The sequence below is a fragment of the Nycticebus coucang genome, chromosome 17 (genome assembly GCF_027406575.1).
Source record: "Nycticebus coucang isolate mNycCou1 chromosome 17, mNycCou1.pri, whole genome shotgun sequence".
NCBI classification, from domain to species: Eukaryota; Metazoa; Chordata; class Mammalia; order Primates; family Lorisidae; genus Nycticebus; species Nycticebus coucang.
The window spans coordinates 37152996-37172500 of NC_069796.1; the positions used below are offsets into that span (position 1 = coordinate 37152996).

Here is a 19505-nt window from a genome sequence, read left to right on the forward strand (position 1 = left end):
GCTGAGGCGCCGCCCTCGCCGCCTGACCAGAGACGACAGGACTGCCGCTCCCGGAGTCAGGGCGTAAGGATATTGTGTTCTGTGGAACGATGTTTGGAAAAATCCTGTTCTCCCCTTCCAGCCACAGAGGCTCTGGGCTCAGTGAGAGCCGACAAGAGGAAGAGGCGTATGAAGGCAGCATCTCAGACAGCCCTGGTCCTCCAAGGCAGGAAACACTCAAGGTCACACGGGATAAATTGCGAACCGATTACAGTCTCCTTGCGTCAGTTGCGCGGAAGGAGGAGACTGTTGAGACTGCGTAACTGGCTTCCGGCTAAGCGCCTGAGGCGCATGTGCGCAGGGAGTGGTGGAAAGGGTTGTGACTAATTAAAGCGTTCGTAGGACGCCCCCCGCGCACGCGCATTTGGTCTGAGTGGCTTCCGGAAAAGGTCCAGGTGCGTGCACACTCCGCGAGTGCGGCTATTTTCTGTGCTTCCTCTCAGCAAGAAGGGCGCCATTTTGTCCTGTCGCTTTGTTAATCGTAATGTTTGTTGTTCCGTCTCTCCCCTTTCTTGACAACATTACGTCCGGGAATTCAGAGCTTACACAAATTGGTGTCATGTTTTACTATAGGGGTCTCGGGTTTCCAACTACAAAGCAGCGTCTTGTTCTTACAGAGTATTTAGTCCCATTAAACTAATTACTGTGGCAACCATCAAGGGAAAATTTATGAGCTCAGGGCTCTTCCCTGCTGTGCTGGGCCTGAGGTCGGTCTGGCCCTTTTCAAACTGCTGGTTACAAGGTGTCAGTTACTGCTGTGTCCTGTGACCAGTTTCAGACTTTTAAGAAAAGGAATGAATTTATTGATTAAACAGACTTACTGGCGTGCGTACCAGGCGTCAAATACTCAGTGGGAATATAGGGAAATGAACATGACTGCAGAACGCGCTGAAGAGACAGACTACAGTGAGACTGAACTTGATTCGGAGGTAAAGCAATTTATTTGTCCTTCGAATGCAGTGATGTCTTAAGTCACTGCAGCCTCAAACTCCTGGGCTCAAGCGATCCTCTGTCTCAGCCTCCCTGGGAGAGGGAACTCCACACGGGGTCTGGCTAATGGGGGGCAGTCGTGTCTTTTTCTTGCTTCATCTCGTCCTTAAGCAATCCTCCCCCATCATTCACCCCAAGTACGAAGATTACAGGTGTCAGCCACCATCCGGGAAGTCCTCTCTTCAAAGAAACACATGCCTCAGACCAGGCGTGGTAATTTGTGCTTGTAATTCTAACACTGCAAGAGACTGAGGCAGCGGGAGGTCAGGAGTTGGAGACCCCAGCCTGAGTAAGAGCCAGGCATAGTGGCTTGCTCTGTAGTCCCAACTGCTGGGGAGGCTGAGGCAGGAGGATCACTTGAAACTGGGAGTTTGAGGTTGCTGTGAGCTAGGCTGACTTTGCTGCACACGAGCCTGGTCACTCAAGCCTGTAATCCTAGAACTCTGGGAGGCCTAGGCAGGCAGTTTGCTTGAGCTCAGGAGTTCAAGACCAGCCTGAGCAAGCAGGGGACCCGTCTCTACTAAGAATGAAAAAACTGAGGCAAGGGTATCACTTGAGCCCAGGAGTTTGAGGTTACTGTGAGCTATGATGCTACAGAACTCTATTGAGGGCCACATAGAGACGCTGTCTCAAAAAAAAAAAACACACACACACAAAACAAAAAAAACAAGCCGCTCCTGTAGCTTAAGGGGTAGGGCACTGGCCACATACGCCCAAGCTGGAGGTGTGAATCTGGCCTCAGCCAGCTAAACAACAATGACAACTGCAACAAAAAAATGGCTGGGTGTTGTGGTGGGCGCCTGCAGTCCCAGCAACTTGGGAGGCTGAGGCAAGAGGATGGCTTGGGCTGGAGAGTTTGGGGTTGCTGTGCGCTGTGGGACCACAGCATTCTACCCAGGGTGACATACTGAGACTCTGTCTGGGAAAACAAAGAAAATCATTATTAAGTAAATCACTGTGAGAGGAATTTTGAAGGAGATGTAGGGGGAAGTTTGGGAGGGAAAAAGGTAACTGGAGTTTACATTCTGATGGGGATGGAAGTGGGAGTAAGAAACAGAAAAGTCAAATGTAGCATTGGTTATAGATCATGTAGATTCTGAAAGTTTTAGAAAAGCCTCCACACACGCTTCTTTAAATGTTAGCTGTTATATTATCCTCACTAGTCTACTTAATACTCTTTAGTTCTCTTTAATTCCCTCAGTGGTAGGCTTTCCTAAGGCCATCAAAATTACAGGCTCATGACTCCTATTTGCAAAGATTTATATTCTGAAACAATATGCTGATACAAAAGAAGATAGAATGACAATATTAAACATTAAAGCAAAATAGAAACATCCTTACATTGTACATGGAGGTGGGTAGGGTGGGGAGGGCAGGTGAAAATAGAGCAACTGAATTCTCACTTCTCTGTCCTCTCAACTGGTTCAGCGTTTGGTTTTCTTCTTGCTCCATGTACTAAAAAGCCAGAAAGTGTTTGTTAATCAAAGGAATCCTGGAATCAAATAATATTAGTTAAAGGTGTGTTAGATGACAATTTTATGGGTAAAAACGATTGACTTTCCTGTTAGTTTCCCCAGACAAATGGCAAATACTCAGCATGACCACAAGGGGAGTGTGGTATCCCTAGATATTCAAAGCTTGAGACTGAGAATGGGCGTTTTATATATTAATAGTATTTCCAGTGTGAAGGAGGACAGATTTCTGGACTGCTTTGCAAATTGACATGTATTACACAGCCTGACTGTGCAAATTTAAAACCTGAATCTAAAAATACAAAAGGATTCAGTTCGATCCACAGCCAAGTAGCATAATTCTTCAACATATAGCACAGTACTGTATTTCATTTTCTCGGTGTTGTCATCTCAGTGTCACATTGGGAAATGGAAAAAACTGGTGCATAATTTGGTTTTGTGTTTACCAAACACATCAGGTGGCTGCCCAATCCCTGTATGTTTTATACACGTGCGCGCGCGCACACACACACAAACACACACACGAGGTAGGACAATTAAGTTCAAGAACTCATCCTAGAAAAAATGCTACACATCTCATTGCCAAGCATCACTATGGTCACCTTTGAAGTACTTGTCTTAGCCATCCAATGACTGTAGTGATACTCAGCAATGAGGTATGTAGCACTTTTTCTAGGATGAGTTCTTGAATTTAATTGTCTTGCCTTGTGTGTATGTGTATATATAGAGAGAGAGATGGAGTCTTGCTATGTTGCCCTGGCTGGTCTCAAACTCTCAAACTCCTGGGCTGAAACCGTCTTCCAGCTTCAGCCTCTCTAGAAGTATGTGCCACTATACTCAGGGCCCTATTTTTTAATAATGTAACTGGCATGATTATTATTTTAGCACATTTGAAGACAAGTAACTAGGTTCAACTTTGAAGTGTTTAACTCCGAGTCATTAATAGGAGTTGCCATTAAAATAGTAATTACTAATAGCTGTTGAATGTTCACTTAAGTGCCATACACTGTCCTAAATGTTCTATATATACATTGTCTGGCATGTTCACAATGGTCTCAGATAAATACTATTGGTATTCCCATTTTGCCAGTATGGAGACTGAGGCATAGAGTGGTTAAGTGTGGGGTCACATAGCAATAGAATGGTAAAGTTAGAATTTGAAGCTAGACTAACTCCAGAACCTACACTGTTAACCACTAGGCTCTGCCACCTCATAACTAAACTGGGTTATTTACCTCAGCTTTTACATATCCAACAGATGTGTTTTGTAATACTGGCTAATCCACTATTAATTATTTTAGGCAACTCAATTAAAAAGTTAGAAATACAGTAGAACTTCTGTAAGTTGCCTCTGTAAGGAGGCAGTCAAAATAGGGACCTAGGCCTACTGTACAGATCTGTACTTGTGGTGCATGTCTGGTCTATGAAGATTAGGTCAACTTAAGGTGGCCAGCTGGGTACAGTGGCTGACACCTGTAATCCTAGTACTCTGGGAGGCCAAGGCAGGTGGATTGCTTGAGCTCACAAGTTTGAGACCAGCCTGAGCAAAATCGAGACCCCGTCTCTACTAAAAATAGAAAAATTCGGCTTGGCGCCTATGGCTTAAGGGGCTAAGGCACCAGCCACAGACACCTGAGCTGGTGGGTTCGAATCCAGCCCGGGCCCGCCAAACAACAATGACAGCTGCAACCAAAAAATAGCCGGTCGTGGTGGCGGGCGCCTGTAATCCCAGCTACTTGGGAGGTGGAGGCAGGAGAATAGCTTGAGCCCAGGAGTTGGAGGTTGCTGTGAGCTGTGATGTCACAGTACTCTACCCAGGGAAATAGCTTGAGGCTCTGTCTCAAAAAAAAAAAAAGAAAAATTGAGGCAAGAGGATCGCTTGAGCCCAAGTTGGATGTTGGAGGTTGCTGTGAGCTATGATGCCATAGCACTCTACCCAGGGAGACAGCTTGAGACTCTGTCTCATAAAAAAAAAAAAAAGAAGGTGGTCAATGTAGGGAGGTGGTCAACTACTACTTTAAACTTTTTTAGTATTGTTTAGGTTCCAGGACAACTATAAAGCTCAATCTGTAATATAATGCCTACTATCAAATTTATGTATTTAAAGCGAAGTCTCTTTAAACTGGTGACTCAGAAGATGTTTTAATTCAATTTCCCCAAAGATGAATAGCTTGCTGTGGCACCTTCCATCTTCAGGAAATAAAAATGTGGCATACTGCAGGGATTTGTCACTTTTGTTCTCCTTGGAATTTTTCATGTACCTGCAGCAGATTTCTGGAGACAGTTCTCACTTTTCTTCACTATATTGGAGTACATTACACAGTGTCACTTATACTTACACTGTCACTTATATCTCAGCCTGTTTCAATGGAGCTTGCCCTAGTAAAGCGTAGGAAGTATTATGTCAGGTGATATCCCTGTCCTCAGGAGTGATGACAATTAGCAAGTTTCATTCTGTTTAATGCCTAGTACCCCACCAACCTGCCCTCCTTCTGATAGAAGAAAAGAGAAATACAGATGACCCTGAAAGAAAAGTAAGGTGGCAATAAATCAAAATAACATATCACTTTGATTAGATAGGACATTTACATTCCAGTGATAATGCAGTCTCATTGCACAAGGTACAGAGTAATTAACCTCATTCTGAATTTTTTTTTCTTTTTTTTTTTTTGGCCGGGGCTGGGTTTGAACCTGCCACCTCCGGCACATGGGACCAGCGTCCTACCCCTTTGAGCCACAGGTGCTGAATTTTCTTTTCCTTTTTTTTTTTTTTTCTAATTGATGATAATTTATTTTGTTCTTTTTTTTTTTTTTTATTGTTGGGGATTCATTGAGGGTACAATAAGCCAGTTACACTGATTGCAATTGTTAGGTAAAGTCCCTCTTGCAATCATGTCTTGCCCCCATAAAGTGTGACATACACTAAGGCCCCACCCACCTCCCTCCATCCCTCTTTCTGCTTCCCCCCCCATAAACTTAATTGTCATTAATTGTCCTCATATCAAGATTGAGTACATAGGATTCATGCTTCTCCATTTTTGTGATGCTTTACTAAGAATAATGTCTTCCACTTCCATCCAGGTTAATATGAAGGATGTAAAGTCTCCATTTTTTTTAATAGCTGAATAGTATTCCATGGTATACATATACCACAGCTTGTTAATCCATTCCTGGGTTGGTGGGCATTTAGGCTGTTTCCACATTTTGGCAGGTGCTGAATTTTCATTTCAGTTAGCCATTGGCTATGTCAAGGCCCCATATAGGAAGTCCCTATTTAGGGAAGAGGTAGGGCTGACAAAACCAGAGATTTGCTTTTCACAAAGATACATTTAGCTTTTTTTGGAGACAAGGTGTCACTTTGTTGCCCAGGCTGGAGTGCAGTGGTACGATTATAGCTCCCTTGCAGCCTTAAATTCCTGGTCACAAACAATCCTCCTGCCTCAGCCTCCCTAAGTGCTGAGATTACCTGTATGAGCCAACAGGCCCAGCCCTAACATTTAATTCTTAAAGGTGTAGGAGCCTTTTCTGAAATGGTTTAATTTAAAGAGCCAAGATTTTAATTTATTCTTGATTAGCATGGTATAGTGAAAGAAATCCTGAGCTAGAATTTGAGCCTGAACTTGGGTTCTAAAATCACAAAAATAACCTTAGAGGCTCGGTGCCTGTGGCTCAAGCAGCTAAGGCGTCAGCCACATACACCTGAGCTGGTGGGTTCGAATCCAGCCTGGGCCCGTCAAACAACAATGGCAGCTGCAACCAAAAAATAGCTGGGCATTGTGGCGGGTGCCTGTGGTCCCAGCTACTTGGGAGGTGAAGACAGGAGAATTGCTTGAACCCAGGAGTTGGAGTTTGCTCTGAGCTGTGATGCCACAACATTCTACCCAGGGTGAAGCTTGAGGCTCTGTCTCAAAAACAAACAAACAAAAAAAAACTTTGATATCGTTTGAAGGACACCGAGAGACTGGGCATGGTGTCTCATGCCTATAATCTCAGCACTCTGGAGGCTGAGGCAGGCAGATCGCCTGAGCTCCCAAGTTCAAGACTAGCCTGAGCTAGAGTAAGACCCCGAATCTAAAAATAGCCAGGCGTTGTGGCGGGTGCCTGTATTCCCAGCTATGGGGGAGGCTGAGGCAAGAGAATCACTTGAGCCCAAGAGTTTGAGGTTGCTGTGAGCTATGACACCACAACACTCTCTCGGGGGAAAAAAAAAAAAGATTAACACCCTTATGGAAAGGAATAGTTCTAAGATCAATCTGTGACACAGGATCATTCACTCTGCAGAAAAAAGATGACACCTCTCACCTGCATTCCAACTGCACTAATAAAAGCCTCTTGAAACTACTTAAGAGGGGCAGTGCCTGTGGCTCAGAGGAGTAGGGCTCCGGCCCTGTATGCTGGAGGTGGCGGGTTCAAGCCCAGCCCCGGCCAAAACTGCAAAGAAAAAAAAAGGGCGGCACCTGTGGCTCAGTGAGTAGGGCACCGGCCCCATATGCCGAGGGTGGCGGGTTCAAACCCCAGCCCCAGCCAAACTAACAAAAAAATAGCTGGGCGTTGTGGCGGACGCCTGTAGTCCCAGCTGCTCGGGAGGCTGAGGCAAGAGAATCGCGTAAGCCCAAGAGTTAGAGGTTGCTGTGTAAGCCCAAGAAAGAAACTGCGTAAGAGCAAGCTGACTCCTGGTCAGACTCCACTCTACATTTAGCTTTCTCTCTTCTAATACAGCCTTTCTAATTCCTGGTCTTAATTCCTCTTCTTAGACCAGACGAGGTGGCTCATGACTGTAATCCTAGCACTCTAGGAGGCAGAGGCAGGTGGATTGCCTTAGCTTATGGTTTGGAGACCAGCCTGAGCCAGAGGAAGACCTCATCTCTAAAAACAGCTGGGCATTATGGCAGGTGCTTGTAGTCCCAGCTACTTGAGAGGCTGAGGCAAGGGGATTGCTTGAGCCCAAGAGTTTGAGGTTGCTGTGAGCTATGACAGCACAGCACTCTACCAAGGGCTAAGTGAAACTGTGTCTCAAAAAAAAAAAAAATTCCTCTTCTTTTTATGGACCCTCCCCCTGATTCTATTCTGGTACTTCTCGGGTGTAATGGAAGACTAGTTGGAGAAAGTTTAGGCATTGTCTCAATACCCATAAAGATGGAGTTCTAGAAGAACGGGGAAAGGGAGGGTGGTTCCTCCTCCTCAAGTGGGTCTGAGAAGAGCTATAATATCTCTCTCAAAAATGGGCTTCTGGTGTTCCTGCCTGTACTTAACTCTGCCCTTTATATACCTCTGCTGTTTTGTGTCTGGTTCTTGAATTCTTTGACTTCCCAAACTTTCGTAGCAGTAAGAATTACTGAGAGGTTCTTTAAGAATGCAGAGTATCCCACCCATAGGCATTCAGGTCATGAAATCTGTCAGTTTAGTAAATATCACAGAGGGTTCTGATGGAGGGGTGAAGATTAAGGACCACACCTTATTTAGTAACATTCTAAGCACCATGGTGTCTTCTTTTTATTTTTATTTTTTCAGACAGAGTCTCAAGCTTTGCCCTGGGTAGAGTACCCTGGTGTCATAGCTCACAGCAACCTCCAACTCAGACTGATGCAATCCTCTGGCCTCAGTTTTTCTTTTTTTTTTTTCAGACAGAGCCTCAAGCTGTTGCCCTGGGTAGAGTGCTATGGCATCACAGCTCACAGCAACCTCCAACTCCTGGGCTCAAGTGAGTCTCCTGCCTCTGCCTCCCAAGTAGCTGGGACACAAGTGCTTGCCACAACACCTGGCTATTTTTTGGTAGCAGCCATCATTGTTGTTGAGCAGGCCTGGGCTGGATTTGAACCTGCCAGCTCAGGTGTATATGGCTGGCGCCTTAGCAGAGATAGGGTCTTGCTCAGACAGGTATGAGCCACCATAGCCACCACAGCTATGGTGTCTTTTTGTGTCCTAACTTTTTCATTACATATCCCTATTAGAAAAATATTTTTTAGGCTGTGCACAGTGGCTCATACCTGTAATCCTAGCACTCTGGGAGGCCAAGGCAGGTGGATAGCTTGAACTCACAAGTTCAAGACCACCCTGGGCAAAAAAGGGAGACCCCGTCTCTACTAAAAATAGAAAAACTGATGCAAGAGGATCACTTGAACCCAAGAGTTTGAGGTTGCTGTGAGCTGTGAGTAATTCAAGGCACATACAGAAAGGTAACGAGGGTGGTGTTTTGTTGGCTGCCTTTAATCTTGAGAGTGACTTACTTCCTTCCTCCACCCGGAGTCTTGGAGAACAACATCTGTGTTTGTGTGGTCAGGCATTGACAGGTAGCTTAAGGAGTGGTAACTGAGTCCCTGAACCCGATTCAGGGATTCTTTCCTGGGGTCTGTTTGGCATATATCTGCTCTAAGATATATTGCCAGTGGCCAAAGAGGCTTCACTTTTCCTGGCACATAATTTGTGGTTTGTTGATAGTGCTGTCTTGTCGTAAAACACCATTTTATGAGTGGAGCCTCATTTCCATGAGTTAGAGCAACTACATTGGGACCAGAGCCCAAAGTCAGAACTGGAAGAATCCTAGACACATTTCAGAAATCAAGTAAATAGCAAAGGAACAATTTTCCTAAAAGGTATATCTAAGTATTAAATTGAGACCTACTGGCAGGAGAATCGCTTGAGCCCAGGATTTGGAGGTTGCTGTGAGCTGTGACAGACCCCACGGCACTCTACCGAGGGTTAATAAGTGAAACTCTGTCTCAAAAAAATTAATAAATAAATAAAGCTCTTTAGAGAGCTACAGAGGAGAAACAGAATGCTTCTTGGATTCAGGGCAGTTAGCAGCCATATACGTGTGTCTACTTCATATGTCCTAATTGGTAGGGAAATTTGAAAATAAGCTATTTAGATTTTTGTTTTTTATTTTATTTTATTTTTTGAGACAGAGTCTCAAGCTGTCACCCTGGGTAGAGTGATATGCTGTCACAGCTCACAGCAACCTCAAACTCTTGGGCTTAAGCGATTCTCTTGCCTCAGCCTCCCAAGTAGCTGAGACTACAGGTGCCCGACACAATGCCCTGCTATTTTTTTTGTTGCAGTTGTCGTCGTTTAGCAGGCCTGGACTATGTTCAAACCCACCAGCCTTGGTGTATGTGGCTGGCGCCCTACCCACTGAGCTATGGGCACCACCCAGATTTTGTTTATTTATTTATTTTTATATATTAAACATTTCTAGGCTTGAAACACCATTTTTTCTGTTTCTGTGTTCTGCTATTTTTGCTTACCATTATCTTGCTTAAATATTTCTGCATGTCACCTTAGTCCCATATACTTGTCATTTTTTTTTTTTTTTTGTAGAGACAGAGTCTCACTTTATGGCCCTCAGTAGAGTGCCGTGGCCTCACACAGCTCACAGCAACCTCCAACTCCTGGGCCCAAGCGATTCTCTTGCCTCAGCCTCCCAAGTAGCTGGGACTACAGGCGCCCGCCACAACGCCCGGCCATTTTTTGGTTGCAGTTTGGTTGGGGCCGGGTTTGAACCCGCCACCCTCTGTACATGGGGCCGGCGCCTTACCGACTGAGCCACAGGCGCCGCCTATACTTGTCATTTTTAACAGCCATCTACATAATCTTATTCTTTCTTGAAATATGCGTCTACTTTTTTTTTTTTTTTGGCAGGGTAAAGCCAAAGATATACTGCATTCCTAAAAGATCTCTGAAAACAAGCTGCTTTTCAGAGCCAAAATCACCATTTGATTTTTTTTTTTTTTTTTTTTACTTTGAGGTTGTATGTAGGAAGCCATTGGACACAAAGGGTATTGAATTGTCTTTACTGAAGACCATGTCTTTGGGGCTGCCTGGGCCACTTGATGAGAAATCTCAGCGAGAGGCTCAGACACCAAACTGTGGAAAAAATTAAACTGACAGAGTGCTTGATATTTCCAAGGAGTCACTTAGGTTCTGTGTATTACTGCAGCATTCAAAAGGGAGACATAGTTCAGCGCTATGATTAAAGTGACTTTTGTCATTACCCTTTTTGTTCGTGTAAGATATAATGGTAGGCTATAGCCATTTCATCATTTTGGGGTGGGGGGTGTAACGGTTAGCTAAAGCTATTTTTCTTCAAAGGGCCAGTTATTTCCTTAGTTTTGCTCCAAAGCTTCAGCTTTAGCAGGTAGAAGCCATAAATTCTGTGACATAGCTGCCTTCTTATCTGTCTCAGGAGTTATAGATTACAGATATAAGACAATTCATGTACTTCTGCATAATGAGGTGAGTTTTATAAATCATAAATCTTCACTTAACATGCAGGTGGGGTTGGGTGCCAGGTTTAGAAAAACTGATGTAGTTGCCAAGTTCATGAATGTCATAAATCATTCATGCTAAGGTAGCCCAGAATCATGCTGTCCTCGGAGGCAGACCAATTTCAAGGTAGTTTGTTAAACACAAAAATGTGAGTCTTGATGATTATTTTTCAAAATCAAATGCATTTTTTATTTGAAGGTTAAAAACAAATTATTTTTCTTTTTCTTTTTTTTTTTTTGTAGAGACAGAGTCTCACTTTATGGCCCTCGGTAGAGTGCCGTGGCATCACACAGCTCACAGCAACCTCCAACTCCTGGGCTTAAGCGATTATCTTGCCTCAGCCTCCCGAGTAGCTGGGACCACAGGCGCCCGCCACAACGCCCAGCTATTTTTTGGTTGCAGTTCGGCAGAGGCCGGGTTTGAACCCGCCACCCTCGGTATATGGGGCCGGCGCCTTACCGACTGAGCCACAGGCGCCGCCCTATTTTTCTTTTTTTAGTTGAAATCAATTTACTAAAACCCATCCTTCACCCTCAAAGAATCTATCAATAATAATATCTTTTCTTCTCTGATCCCTGAATTCTATCAGAAACACATCACAAAACACATAACCTCTGTATTTGCAATCCACATCTTTAATGTGCTGAAAATGAGATTCAGAGGTTTCAATAAATCTTGAAGCGTATTATTAGGAAAAAGCCCTCTGGAGTTTTGGGGGTTATTTTTTCTTGTCTATATTTCACATGAAGTTGCCATGAATTAAAGATTTTATACTGATCTTAGTAGGCAAGTATAACCCTCTTCTACTCTGCCTGTCCTCTTTGGAAAAAGGCAGGAAAAGAATAGGGCCTAAAGAGACATGGGATAACAAGCTTGAAGATGTGCAGTATGGATATGCCTTTCTAAGTTCCCAGGTTTTAGCCAGACTTCTAGAACATGGATATTAAACTTAAGTAGTTTCTCTGAAAATTGCTCACTTGGCAGATGAAAAAAGCCAAATTTGGCTATTATTTAGGATGAAAACCTACCAGTGCTTTTGGTGCGAAACTCTAAAAGAGAAAAACAGAGAAGAAAACGATTTTGCCTAAGACTATTAGTTTTCTAAGGGTAGATGAGTATCTGTACAGTATCTTTTTTTTTTTTTTTTTGAGACAGTGTCACTACATCGCCCTGGGTAGAGTGCTGAGGCATCACAGCTCACAGCAACCTCAAACCCCTGGGCTTAAGTGACTGTCCTGCCCCAGCCTCCCAAGCAGCTGTGACTACAGGAGCCTGCCACAATGCCTAGCTACTTTGTTGTTGTTGTTATTGTTGTTGTTGTCATTGTTCCACAGGCCTGGGCCGGTTCAAACCTGCCAGCCCCAATGTATGTGGCTGGCGCCCTGGCTACTGAGCTACAGGTGCTGAGCCTTTTTTTTTTTTTGAGACAGTCTCATTATGTTGCTCTTAGTAGAGTGCTCTGGCGTCACAGATTACAGCAACCTCAAACTCTTGGGCTTATGCGATTCTCTTGTCTCGGCTTCCCAAGTAGCTGGGACTACAGGCGCCTACCAAAACACTTGGCTGTTTTTTGTTGCAGTTGTCATTGTTGTTTTGCAGGCCCAGGCCTGGATTTGAACCCTCCAGCCTCAGTGTATGGGCTGGCACTGTAACCACTGTACTATGGATGCCAAGCCAGTATAGTATCTTTTTGTGTGGTCTCCAGCATAGGGCAATACAGTAGATAACAAGTGAAACTCAGAAGTCTTTTTATGGTGCACATGTGAGCCACTACCCCTCCTTGTTCATAATGTGGGTAAACTGTCCTTGGTTAAAGATTTTAGGCAGAACACCTTTTTCACTGAGTAAAATTGAATTTTCATCTGTTTTAATAATCTCACTTACCCTATGAATGCCAACTCTGACACTTAGAAATAGCTCCTTACCTACTTGTGAATTTGCAAGATCACTTATATGATCTTTGTAATTTGATAAATACTGAAAGACTCACTTTATTTCTTTTTTTTTTTTTAGAGAGTCTCACTATGTAGCCCTCATTAGAGTGCTGTGGCGTCACACTCACATTAACCTCAAACTCTTGGGCTTAAGCAATTCTCTTGCTTCAGCCTCCCAAATAGCTGGGACTATAGGAGCCCACCACAATGCCCGACTATTTGTTGTTGTTATTGTTGTGGTTGTCATTGTTTAGCAGGCCCAGGCTGGGTTCGAACCTACCAGCCCCAGTGTATGTGGCAGGCGCCCTAAGCACTGAGCTACAGGTGCCAAGCCTTTTCTTTTCTTTCTTTTTTTTTTTTTGCAGTTTTGTCCGAGGCTGGGTTTGAACCTGCCACCTCCAGCATATGGGGCCAGTGCCCTACTCCTTTGAGCCACAGGTGCTGCCCCTTTCTTTTTTTCTTTTGAGACAGAGTCTCATTCTGCCGCCCTTGGTAGAGTGCCATGGCATCACAGCTCACAGCAACCTCAAACTCTTGGGCTCAAATGATCCTCTTGCTTCAGCCTCCAGAGTGGCTGGGACTATAGGAGCCCAGCACAATGCCTAGCTAGTTTTTTGTTATTGTTTTTTTGTTGTATACTTTTAGTAGAGATGGAGTCTTGCTCTTGCTCAGGGTGATCTTACACTCCTGCGTTCAAGCAATCTACCTCAGCCTTCCAAAGTGCTAAGTAGGATTATAGGTATGAGCCACCATGCTTGGCAGGAGATTCATTTTCTGATAACTTTTCTCTTTTACCTCTCCTCTCCCTCCCCTTATCACATACTCACCATTTCTTTATACCTTCATGCCTTGTGCATACTGTTCCCACTAACTCTTCTTTTATCTAAATATTGAGCTCTCAACTCATCCAGTAAAACCCATTTAAATCTTACCTTTTTTATAAAGCCTCCTCTGCTTCCTATGCTTGTCACTTGGTCCTCTGTGCTTCTACAGCACTTATCCACAGTCCTGTCATAATGCATCACAGGGGATTTAATTAGTTGTTGGCATGTCCAGCCCTCCCAATAGATGGTGAAAACCTTAAAGGCAGGAACATAGTGTTGGTGATCTTGGTATTGCTAGTCCACCATATCTGACACAAAGTGGAAACTCAGTGACTAAATTTCTACCTATTTATTATTATTATTATTACCCTGTCTACCTGAGCAGTAATATACAGCCTTGAGAGAGAACAAAGCTTTTTTAAGTTGCATTTCATCATAACTTATGGATGCTAAGACTAACTCATAAAGCATTACTTGAGCCCCCATGTAGGATGCCTACAGGCAGAGAACAACAGAGGCAAGGAAAAATGCCATGCATTCTCAATGTGTCCCGGGATTTTTCTGTAGGTTCTGGGTAGATCAAGTCCTATTCTTTATTCCTATACTATAATATCGACTTTTATGTCTTTGGCTTCTCATTACAATCATTCTTTTTTTCTTTTTTTGAGACTGAGTCTCACTCTGTGCCCTGGGTAGAGTGCTGTGGTAGCTCACAGCAACCCCTTGGGCTCAAGAGATCCTCTTGCCTCAGTCTCCTGAGTAGCTGGGACTACTGGTGCTCGCCACAAGGCTGGGCTTTTTTCTATTTTTAGTAGAGACAGGGTCCCACTCTTGCTCAAGCTGGTCTCAAATTCCTGAGCTCAGGCAATCCACTTGCCTCACCCTCTAAAAGTGCTAGGATTATAGGCATAGGCCACATAAATGCTCAGCTTCATTATAATCATTTTAATCTAATTCTCATCCTTTCACATTTGAACTGTAGTAATTATAGTACATCTGACTTTCAGTTTATAAATTCATGTGTGTAGGAAGAATCACATTTAATTATATTCTTAAATAAAAGTAAACTCCGATTATATGCTCCAATCCCATCTGACTGGTGGGAAATTTAACCTCACTTATTTCTATTTTCAAGTTTGAATTATGGTTCCAGGATCTTATATTTGCATGACATTGAAGGGGACTTTGAGTTGTCCCATCATTTGCACCATGATTTTAGGCACAAGTACTGACTGCCTACTCTTTATCCTAGCTTCATCTTAATGCCTGGAGTCCTGCTTCCTAGACAGACCATGTGGCCAGGCTTCTCCAGAGTCTTGTTCTCTCCCCAGGTGCTTCTAGAGGGCAAGGCCTGGGTGCCCCTGTTCCAGACCCTACAAACACATCCTCATTCCTAGCCTGGGGGCATCTCTTTTTATTTATTTATTTATTTATTTATTTTTGAGACAGAGTCTCACTGTGTCACCCTTGGTAGAGTGCTATGGTGTCATAGCTCACAGCAACCTCAAACTCTTGGGCTTAAGCGATTCTCTTGCCTTCGCCTTCCAAGTAGCTGGAACTATAGTGCCTGCAACAGTGCCTGGCTATTTGTTGTTGTTATTGTTGTTTAGCAGGCCCAGGCAGGGTTCAATCCCACCAACACCTGTGTATGTGGCCAGTGCCCTAACCACTGAGCTACAGGTGCCTAACCGGGGCATCTCTGTTTTTGTCTGCAAGGAGTGCTTTTCTGCATCATGCTCTTCTGAGGCCAATTTCCTTAAACTCTAGCCTCCTTTTTTTTTGAAACAGAGTCTTACTTTGCTGCCCTCGGTAGAGTGCTGTGGTGCCGCAGCTCACAGCAACCTCCAACTCTTAGACTTAAGGGATTCTCTTGCTTCAGCCTCCCAAGTAACTGGGACTACAGGTGCCCACCATGACACCTGGCTATTGTTTGGTTGTAGTTGTCATTGTTGTTTGGCAGGCCCAGGCTAGATTCCAACCTGCCAGCTCCAGTGTATGTGGCCAGTGCCCTAGCAGCTGAGCTACAGGCTCCAAGCCTCTTTTTTTTTTTCCAGATAGAATCTCACTTTGTTGCCCTGGGTAGAGTGCTATGGCATCACAGCTCACAGCAACCTCCAACTCCGAGGCTCAAAGTGATCCTCCTGCCTCAGCCTCCCAAGTAGCTGGGACTATAGGCACCCACCACAGTGCCTACCTATTTTTACAGACAGGGTCTTACTCTGGCTCAGGTTGGTCTCGAACTCCTAAGCTCAAGTAATCCACTTGCTTCGGCCCCCCAGAGTGCTAGGGTTACAGGTGTGAACTACTGCACCCGGCCCTCATTCTTGTTCTTTTACAGTAGTCTTTGATGGTCTTTTAAATCCATGTCTATCTCTATCTCTATAGACATGTAGTGGTTATGGTTTACCTTTGGGTGCATGTTTCTACCTTTGTGATCTAGGTTTTTGGGCCTCTCAAGTGAAGAGACCCCCACTTTCTTGTATCCTGAGCCAGCAAAGGGCTTTCATAGTGTGGACCACTCACTAAATGCTGATTGAAGATGAAGGTGACATGAAGATGGGACCTTTCCTGAGCACAGCCAACCCTGCCAGATAGCAAGAATCTGGAAGATGAAGGGAGAAAGGGGCCACGTTTCACTATTGCCAAATAATCATCAGTATTTCATTGGTTTGTATCACCAAGCAGTAGCCTCCTTGTCCTGTAGCTGGCATAGGAAGAAGCAAGTAAATTGTTCCAGCTTTGCTATCCTTTGGCCTTTTCCCAGGCTGCCTTGCTCAGACCTCAACAATAGGTTTCTCTCACAAATGCAGACCAGCTAAGCCCTCTTGAACACATCAGCCTCCCTAATATCTGCTTAAAATAATTATCCTTCCAATAATTTATAGCACCCAAATGGTTGTCTTTCATTCCTCCTAAGCAGATCCTGGGAGAGTGTCTTCACACAAATAGGCAGTCTGACCAGAGGGCCAGCTCCAACTCATACTTGGGTCAGAGAAATGGAATCAAGAACCTTGGGACTTCGGCAGTGCCCATAGCTCAGTGAGTAGGCTGCCAGCCACACACACCGAGGCTGGTGGGCTTGAACCTGGCCCAGGCTAAAAATGACAACTGCAACAAAAAATGTGTGGGCATTGTGGTGGGAACCTGTAGTCCCAGCTACTTGGGAGGCTGAGGCAAGAGAATCACTTGAGCCCAAGAGTTTATTGTAAGCTATGATGCCATGGTACTCACGGAGGGTGACAGCTTGAGACTCTGTCTCAAAATAAAAAAACAAAAAGAAACTTGGGACTTCATGGTAACTTCATTTGCTTTTTTTTTTTTTTTTTTTTTAAGTTTTGGCCGGGGCCAGGCTTGAACCTGCCATCCTGGGTATATGGGGCCAGCGCCCTACTCCTTGAGCCACAGGCACTGCCCTTCACTTTCTTTCTTTCTTTTTTTTTTGTAGAGACAGAGTCTCACTTTATGGCCCTCGGTAGAGTGCCGTGGCATCACACAGCTCACAGCAACCTCCAGCTCCTGGGCTTAAGCGATTCTCTTGCCTCAGCCTCTGGAGCAGCTGGGACTACAGGCGCGCGTCACAACGCCCGGCTATTTTTTGGTTGCAGTTTGGCTGGGGCCGGGTTTGAACCCGCCACCCTTGGTATATGGGGCTGGCGCCCTACCGACTGAGCCACAGGCGCCGCCCTCTTTCTTTCTTTTTTTTTTTAATAGAGACAGAGTCTCACTTTATCGCCGTTAGCAGAGTGCTATGGTGTCACAACTCATAGCAACCTCCAACTCCTGTGCTTAGGTGATTCTCTTGCCTCAGCCTCCCTAGTAGCTGGGACCACAGGTGCCCACCACAATGCCCCACTATTTTTTGTTGCAGTTTGGCCAGGGCGGGGTTTGAACCCGCCACCCTCGGTATATGGGGCCAGCACCCTACCCACTGAGCCACAGGCGCCGCCCTTCACTTGCTTTCTTACATCAGCCTCCTGTGATCCCACTCCAACCCCTTTCTAGTCTCTATTTGGGTTTTGTTTGTTTGTTGAGACAGAGTCTCACTTTTTTGCCTTCAGTAGAGCTGTGGTATCACAACTCACAGTAACCTCAAACTCTTGGGCTCAAAGTGATTTTCTTGCCTCAGCCTCCCTGGTAGCTGGGACGACAAGTGCCCGTCACAATGTCCGGCTAGTTTTTTCTTTAGAGATGGGGGTCTCACTCTTGCTGAGGCTGGTCTTTTGAACTTCTGAGCCTGGCATAGCCTTGGTCTCCCAGAGTGCTAGCATTACAGGTGTGAGCCACCTGGTGGCCTTTGTTCAAATGTTTATTGCCAGAACCTAGCCTCACATTTGACACCTAGAAACTGACCAGTCATTCATTGACTAATTGACTGTCTCTCATCTCGATGATTCATTTACCATGTTGTTTATTGATGTATTGGTTTAATGCTGTTTTTATGCTATTTCTCCATTTATGATTGTCTGTTTAATGTTAGCTGTCTTTTTTTTTGTAAAAATTTATGGCCCTCGGTAGAGTGCTGTGGCCTCACACAGCTCACAGCAACCTCCAACTCCTGGGCTTCAGCGATTCTCTTGCCTCAGCCTCCCGAGTAGCTGGGACTACAGGCACCCGCCACAACACCCAGCTATTTTTTGGTTGCAGTTCAGCCGGGGTGGGTTTGAACCCGCCACCCTCGGTATATGGGGCCAGCGCCTTACCGACTGAGCCACAGGCGCTGCCCAATGTTAGCTGTCTTAAGTTGCCCATTCCTAGGGAGCAGAGAATCCATATATATAATTTTCTTTGTATGTGAGTGTATGTGTGTGTGTATCTAATCCCCTGTAGGGAAAGAATAAGGAGGTAAAATTGAGAAGATGGTAGTACCAATAGGGAGGAGACTCTGCAACTCTGTTGAAATGACTTTTCAGTCCTTATGTTACCCTTGAAGATGTGTAGGGTGTAGGGGGCAGGATGTAGGGCAGGACTGTGACAGCACAGGGAGTTTGGGTACATTATTAAAAGTAGCTATACTCAGGCTTGGTGCCTGTAGCTCAACGGCTAGGGCGCCAGCCACATACACCAGAGCTGGTGGTCTGCCTAATAATAATGACAACTGCAACAAAAAACTAGCAAGGCGTTGTGGTGGACACCTATAGTCCCAATTACTTGGGAGGCTGAGGCAAGAGAATACTTGAGCCCAAGAGTTTGAGGCTGCCGTGAGTTGTGACACAGCGGCACTCTACTGAGGGCGACATAGTGAGCCTCTGTCCCAAAAAAACAACAAAAAAAGTAGATACACTCAGAATCTGTGGTACATACTGTAGACTAACAAAAGGAGGGAAGAGAGAGGCTTTAGGAAATGAAGAAGAAAGGGAGGAATTGGGCAAAGCTTGAAGCCTCATTTTCCACAAGTATATCAAAGCACTTTGACAATAGCTTCTCTTCTTATGCCTCCTCTGGTGTTATTTTTTAAAGAAAGGTTTAGGAATAACTTTTATCATTGTAAATGGAATAGCATCATGGGGTATAATCATAACAGAACTTTGTTTTTTGCTACCACTGTTTCTTTAAATCTGCTTATTAGGCCTGAGGGTGGTGGCTCACACCTGTAATCCTAGCACTCTGGGAGGCTGAGGTGGGTGGATCACCTGAGCTCAGGAGTTCAAGACCAACATGAGCCAGAGAAAGACTCTGTCTCTAAAAATAGCCAGGCACTGTGGCAGGTGCCTGTAGTCTCAGCTACTTGGGAGACTGAGGCAAGAGGATCACTTTGAGCCCAAGAGTTTGAGGTTTCTGTGAGCTATGACAACAGGGCACTCTACCAAGGGTAACAAAGTGAAACTCTGTCTCAAAAAAACAAAAGGAAAACCTCTGCTTAGTAGTGATATCCTGGGTGGCGCCTGTGGTTCAGTGGGTAGGGTGCCAGCCCCATATACCGAGGGTGGTGGGTTCAAACTCAGCCCCGGCCAAACTGCAACAAACAAACAAAAAAAAAGAAA

The 19505-nt window shown here is 44.8% G+C and overlaps 1 pseudogene; it reads left to right on the forward strand.

Annotated features, from left to right (window-relative positions):
• The window catches only part of LOC128568515 (60S ribosomal protein L10a-like), a 52852-nt pseudogene that overhangs the window by 153 nt on the left and 33194 nt on the right, over positions 1 to 19505 (forward strand).